Raw genomic sequence first — 7,948 nt, 5'->3', positions numbered from 1 at the left:
TTACTGTATTTACAAATTTAGCACCAAAATATCATGATTTATTGAAAACATTGACTACAAAAATGCATTGGATAATCCAGAACTTTGGATAAGCGAGTCTTGGATAAGTGAGACGCTACTGTATTATTCTGGCCTAACTCCAGAAGTCTCTTTCACACTATACCAATGTTTCTCAACCTGGAGGTCGGGACCCCTGGGACGGTCGTGAGGGGGGGTGTCAGAAGGGTCTCCAAAGACCATCAGAAAACACATATTTCTGATGGTTTTAGGAAACCCTTTGACAGAGAAGGCTGAAAATCTCTTTGCCTGTGCTTCTCTTCCTTTTTGGAAGAGAAGGAATCCTTCTATCAAAATCCCAATTTGCTCAATTCTATTGTTGGGGCCCCTGGTGGCGCAGTGTGTTAAAGCACTGAGCTGCTGAACTTGCGGACCGAAAGGTCCCAGGTTCAAATCCCGGGAGTGGAGTGAGCATCCGCTTTTAGCCCCAGCTCCTGCCAATCCTAGCAGTTCGAAAACATGCCAATGTGTGTAGATCAATAGGTACTGCTCTGGCGGGAAGGTAACGGCGCTCCATGCAGTCATGCCAGTGGCCAAATGACCTTGGAGGTGTCTATGGACAATGCCGGCTCTTCGGCTTAGAAATGGAGATGAACACCAACCCCCAGAGTCGGACACGACTGGACTTAACATCAGGGGAAACCTTTACCTTTTCCTTATTGTTGGTGGGGTTCAAGGGGCTCTTTGATTGTAGGTGAGCTATAAATCCCAGCAACTACAACTCCCACATGTCAAGGTCTATTTCCCCCAAACTCCATCAGTATTCATATTTAGGCATATTGAGTATTAGTGCCAAATTTGGTCCAGATCCATCATAGTTTGAGTCCACAGTGCTTGCTGGATGTAGATGAACTACAATTTCCTCCCTGATCTACTTTACAAGGAATCAGACATGTGGAGACAAAGAAGCTTTTTCTCCTAGTGATCAGGGAATGGTGGGCAGATTATGTTCCTATTTCCTCCTGGCTTCCAGTAAAGTTGCAAAAATCAGAACCTTTGTCACATTTCCTTGTCACAACCTCTGTGGTTGCTTGGTTGTTGCTATATGCCTTCAGGGTATTTTTGATGTATCATCCTAAGGCGTATCATGGGATTTTCTGAGTCTTATAGTTTGAGTGGCACAGTGTGTTAAAGCGCTGAGCTGCTGAACTTGTGGCCCAAAAGGTCCCAGGTTCAAATCCCGGGAGCGGAGTGAGCTCCCGCTGTTAGCCCCAGCTCCTGCCAACCTAGCAGTTCCAAAACATGCAAATGTGAGTAGATCAATAGGTACTGCTCTGGTGGGAAGGCCTAGGGGATAAAAGCCTGTGACTTGAAGGTTGGGTTGCTGACCTGAAAACTGCCAGGTTCGAATCCCACCCAGAGAGAGTGTGGATGAGCTCCCTCTATTAGCTCCAGCTCCATGTGGGGACATGAGAGAAGCCTCCCACAAGGATGGTAAAAACATCAAAACATCCAGGCGTCCCCTGGGCAACGTCCTTGCAGACGGCCAATTCTCTCACTCCAGAAGCAACTCCTGTTGCTCCTGACACGAATTTTTTTTTTTTTTGGGTGGGAAGGTAACAGCACTCCATGCAGTCATGCCAGCCACATGACCTTGGAGGTGTCTATGGACAATGCCGGCTCTTCGGCTTAGAAATGGAAATGAGCACCAACCCCCAGAGTTGGGCACGACTGGACTTAACTTCAGGGGAAACCTTTATCTTTTTATAGTTTGAGACTTGTACAGGGTCACTTGGGAGTTAGATGGTTGGTCAGATGATGGTAGAAATAGCATCTCCCAGTGTCCCATCTGCTATCTAGGCCCTCTTCCATAAATTGATGCACCTTTTTGTGCACATTGATACAATAATTGTGAAATTTGTGGTATTTCCTGATCATAACTTGGGCTCCATTTTTGATTCCTCTGCGCCCTCATTGACAAATCCAGATGTATCTAGAAGTGATGTTTTGCTTGACTGGAAATAACTTCTGATCAGTTTTAAGATTTTTGCCTATTTCAGGGACGGAATTTATGATAAGAACTGCACTTTTCCCTGGGATGAGTTTGAATGCCTTCTTGGCCAAGAGTTTTGCCTCTAGCCCAATTAGATAGTTCTCCCCATGATCTTATAGCACCTTAACTTCCTTCATGTTTACAAGTTTCACTCAGTGCACTTTGCCCAGTCCATTGTATGATTTTATTGCTGTGTTTTATCATGTGTTTTATAATGACTGTGATTTTATTTTATACCTTTTAATTTTATTTATGTGTGTTTTTGTATTTGATACCACTGTATGCTTGTTTTATATCTGTGAGCCACCCTGAGTCCCTCTGGGGAGATGGTGGCGGGGTATAAAAATAAAATTATTATTATTATTATTATTATTATTATTATTATTATTGACACAACGACATTGTATGACACAGCAAACAAGATAGATATGCTGGATTTCATATCACAAAATCACAAGTCGAACACTTCCCAAGTGTCTAGGACTGTGTGATGTATTTTCGGATGATGAGTGCAGATCCCAGCAGGGTGGCCTTTTGCAGTTGGCAGATCGTAATTTTGTCAATGTCTATTGTTTCCAAATGCCGGCTGAGATCTTTTGGCACGGCACCCAATGTGCCCATCACCACCGGGACCACCTGCACTGGTTTCTGCCAGAGTCTTTGACGTTCAATCTTGAGGTCCTGATAGCGGCTGAGTTTTTCCTGTTGTTTTTCGTCAATGCGACTGTCACCTGGGATGGCAACATCATCATCATCATCATCATCATCATCATCATCATCATCATCATCATCATTATTATTATTATTATTATTATTATTATTATTATTATTATAGTTTGTGCTTGTGGTCCACACAGTCAGCACCTCTTCCTTCAATCTCAACTCCCATCTGTCTTAGCCATGGTTGTGAATGGTGAAGGATGATGTGATTTGCAGTTCAACAACATCTTGAAGGCACAGACAAAGCACCCCACTTTCCTCAAAGTCGGTTTCTCTGACTTAAGGAAAATGCCAAAAGTCACTTGGAATACAAGATCATTTTTTTCCATGCCATTAAAAGCATTTGCAAAATACCCCTGTGAACTAAAAAGAATATTAAAGGCAATCTCTCCCTGATGAAAAATTGGGTGGACATTAATTACAAGTGGAAGTGAGCAAGAAAGAAGTCTTAAATAATTGACGGCTCTTGACTCACCGGTAGTGGACAGGAACCCCTAAATAATTCAGGGGGCTTGACTCACCATCCCCACTTGTGAGATTTCGGTGCCGAAGCAGGATGATTTAGCAAAGTCCACCTTCCCTCCACCCTTGAATACTTTCAAGACGAAATAGCGTTGCCTGGGAAGAGATGCCATCTGTTTTCAAGCCATTTGCGACTATTATTTTATCATTCGCAATAACCATAGCGGTGTCCTAACAGATGTAGAACTCTTGGCTTCGGTTCCATTAAACAATGTTGCCACAAAGGCTGAATTATGTCTGGAATTGAGCGCGATGCAATTAAAACCAACAGTTTAAATGTTTCAATTTCTAAAGAAGCCACATTCGATGCAACTTTCTTTGCCAATCTGTTTACTTTATGGAGCCATAATTTCAAGATCTTTGAGGCCTAACTCCATGGGCATGGGAGAGAGGAGATTTCCCTTTTCCACAAAAACTTTCTCTAAATATCAATTTTAGGAAGATTATGAGCAATTGTTTAATTATGGCAATGGTGATGGTTGGCAATTCCATGACGCTGGAAGGAGCTGTCTGTGGTTCTGAAAATATTTCATTGATATGTTTAGCACATTGGACAGCTCCGACAAAGTTTGTCTGAAAGAGATTCATGTTTCCTTTGGCCTCAAAGCTACCAGTTCCTTGGTCTCATCACGGATATTCAAAATTATATGTTCTCACTCTATCACTGTATACCTTACCTAAAACTTTAATAAAATCTATTCAAATTACATATACGTCGATGTGAAGATCAGTTCAATTATGAATCTTCCTTACTTGTTGACTGCAATATCTTGTGATGAATGTTTGGAGGAGAGATCACTGATCAAACTTCAATGAGAGGTTTAGAGACAGCACTCCATAATAAAACTTTCTTCACCTTTGCAGCTAAAATTGGCACTGTAAATTGTCTACTACAGTGGTTCCCAAACTTATTTGGCCTACTGCCCTTTTTCCAGAAAAAGTATTACTCAGTATTACTGGAAAGGGGCGTGGCTTAGAGGGGTGGGTGTGGCTCCTGCTCAAGAGGGAGAATTATTTATTTTATTTATTTACAGTATTTATATCCTGCCCTTCTCACCCCAAAGGGGACTCAGGGCGGATCCCATGATATACATATAGGGCAAACATTTAATGCCCATATACACATAGAACCGAGACAGAGACAGACGCAGAGGCAATTTAACCTTCTCCTGAGGGGATGTTCGATTCTGGCCACAGGGGGGAGCCGCTGCTTCATCATCCACTGTGACGGCACTTCCTCATTTCAACGTCGTAAATTAGTTAAATTAGCCTCCCCATTTTATAAGTGGTACCTTATTTCCTACTTGATAGACGCAACTATCTTTCGGGTTGCCAGGGGCTATTTTTTTATTTTTTTATTGACGGGTGCTCAGCCTGTCACGGGCTGGCCTCGAACTCATGACCTCATGGTCAGAGTGATTTATTGCAGCAGGCTGCTCACCAGCTTGTGCCACAGCCCGGCCCCTTATTTCCTCAGACCTGATCACTATATTTGTAACATCTGATGCAATCCCAAAGCTTACTGTTTAGGGAAGCACTAGAACTCTTGGGATGAATGTTCAAAATGCCTCTCAAACTACAAATCCCATAGTAAAGGGTGAAATGGATTTCAATTTTCCACTGACAGAGCATTGACTGATGGAAAAAGTCCATGCAGATGGCAAGCCACATGCAATAACATGGCTTACCGAGAACAAATGTGGCTTTGGTTACGTTTGAGTCATGTTTGAGTCATAAGCTCACAACCAAACTACTCTTCTGTACCATTCTCCAGATTCTTCCTCTGTGTACATTGGCAGGGCATCCACCAAGGTGAAAGAAATGAGTCCCTAGGGCTCTTTTCTTCCTCTTTGAGTACATCCACAATGTAGACATAGACTTGGATTAGTCATAATCCTAACCAAGAAGTCTTGAGGAAACTTTGTATCTGTAATACAGACTTTTTAGACCACTAAACTAGAGTTCCTAGCATTGTATTTTCGCATTTTATAATGAGAGACTCAACAGTAAAAGGCTGACATATTAGTGCTACAAATATTTAACTCTTCACCATGAATGAATTATGGTCAGGAGAAACATAATACTGGACGCATTGTTTTTCCAATTCCATCCACAAAGGGGCTCTCTAGCACCGTCAAATTTTGTATTTACATCCAAGAGGAGAGTTGTTATTATTAAAATGTTTTGTTCTACCGCATGCAGATTTGAACAAGAAATAAATCATTTCCTTGGAAAAAGAGGATCATTTCATAAGGCAGAACCATGCTTCTTTTCCATTCGGTTTTGGGGGTGCATATCCAGGGGTGGATTTATAGACGACGGAGACAAATAGATATCATATTATCCAGGAAGATGTCAATATGGAGAGAAAAATTGTCATTGAACTACAACTCCCAGCATCCCACACCATTGTCTATGCTGTCAATGGCTTCTGGGAGTTTCAGACCAACTTAATTTCAACTGCTATATGGGTGCAACTATACTGTAGAATTAACACAGTTTGACACCACTTTAACAGCTATGGCTCAATGCTACCAGATCATGGGACTTGTAGTCATGAAATGTCATGATATCACCTCTTTTAATTGCTATGCTTTTTACCCTGTTGAAGTTGTGTTGTTTTATTGTGATTTTTAATGTATTTTATATAATGTTATTTTATACTGTGTATTTTATATTGATGTATATGGTATATGGTATATGTTGGGCTTGTCCCCATGTAAACCACCCTGAGTCCCCTTGGGGAGATAGGGCGGGATATAAATAAAGTTGTTGTTGTTTTTGTTGTTGTTGTTGTTGTTGTTGTTATTATTATTATTATTATTATTATTAGTGCTATATGTTATTTAGCCTCAATAATGCTGGTGCTTTATCAAACTACAACTCCCATGATTCGATAGCATTGAGCCATACTATATGTGATGGTAAGTAGGATTAATTCTACACTTTATATCTACTGGATGTTAGGAATTGTGGGAGTTGAAGTCCAAAACACCGGGAAGGCTGAAGTTTGCCCATGCCTGTTGTATACGCACTCTATGTTTCCACTCCCTTCCAGAGAATGAGAACATTGCACATTGCAACTGAAACAATGTGCCCTTATAAGTCAGTTTAAGTCAGTTTAGAATGATATAATTTCCACCAGGAATCTGGACATTATCTTATGGACTACAAATCCCAGAACCCCCTCTCCCAATACCATGGGTTGTGATCCTATTGATGGAAGGGTTCCTAGTCCATAGCCTGGTCATTCTGAATTAAACTACTGAAATAATAATAATAATAATAATAATAATAATAATAATAATAATAATAATAAGCCTGAAATAAATCACAAACTTGCAAATGTATTGGAAAATGAGCACGCAAAGATACTGTGGGACTTCCGAATCCAGACTGACAAAGTTCTGGAACACAACACACCAGACATCACAGTTGTGGAAAAGAAAAAGGTTTGGATCATTGATGTTGCCATCCCAGGTGACAGTCGCATTGACGGAAAACAACAGGAAAAACTCAGCCGCTTTCAGGACCTCAAGATTGAACTTCAAAGACTCTGGCAGAAACCAGTGCAGGTGGTCCCGGTGGTGATGGGCACACTGGGTGCCGTGCCAAAAGATCTCAGCCGGCATTTGGAAACAATAGACATTGACAAAATCATGATCTGCTAACTGCAAAAGGCCACTCGACTGGGATCTGCACTCTTCATCCGAAAATACATCACACAGTCCTAGAGACTTGGGAAGTGTTCGACTTGTAATTTTGTGATACGAAATCCAGCATATCTATCTTGTTTGCTGTGTCATAATAAAATAATAATAATAATAATAATAATAATAATAATAATAATAATAATAATAATAATACGTTTATTTATACCCCGCCTCCATCTCCCCCGAAAGGGACTTGAGGTGGCTCACAGATAATACCAGATAAAAACATTAACCATATACAATACACCAATGAGCAAAAACATACACAAATTATAAAATTTAGACATTAACCTCTAGAAATAAAAACACACTTAATAAAACATGGAATTAAAAACAGCGAGGTTACGATAATATACTAAATAAAGCGCACATTATAAAAGTTGTAAAACTCAAAATACCAGATAAAGTGCTGCAGTTTCGTTGGAGATCAATTTGGGATGGGAGAGGCCCTGAGTTAATATCAAATTAACCAGGAAAAGTGCAACTGATGCAAAAAATGGTCAAAAAACAGAATTGTTATGGAGATAGGCTAAGCAAAGGGTTATGAGAGTTTCTTCTTTTGGACTAAGCATTCATCTACACTGTTGAATTAATCCAGTTTGATACTACAGTAGAGTCTCACTTATCCAACATAAACGTTCCGGCAGAATGTTGGATAAGCGAATATGTTGGATAATAAGGAGGCATTAAGAAAAAGCCTATTAAACATCAAATTGGTTTATGATTTTACAAATTAAGCACCAAAACATCATGTTATACAACAAATTTGACAGAAAAAGTAGTTCAATACGCAGTAATACTATGTAGTAATTACTGTATTTACGAATTTAGCACCAAAATATCATGATATACACTAGAGTCTCACTTATCCAACACTCGCTTATCCAAGGTTCTGGATTATCCAACACATTTTTGTAGTCAATGTTTTCAATATATCGTGATA

Source organism: Anolis carolinensis, unplaced genomic scaffold (genome assembly GCF_035594765.1).
Source record: "Anolis carolinensis isolate JA03-04 unplaced genomic scaffold, rAnoCar3.1.pri scaffold_10, whole genome shotgun sequence".
NCBI lineage: Eukaryota > Metazoa > Chordata > Lepidosauria > Squamata > Dactyloidae > Anolis > Anolis carolinensis.
Note: the sequence above shows the minus strand (reverse complement) of the source record.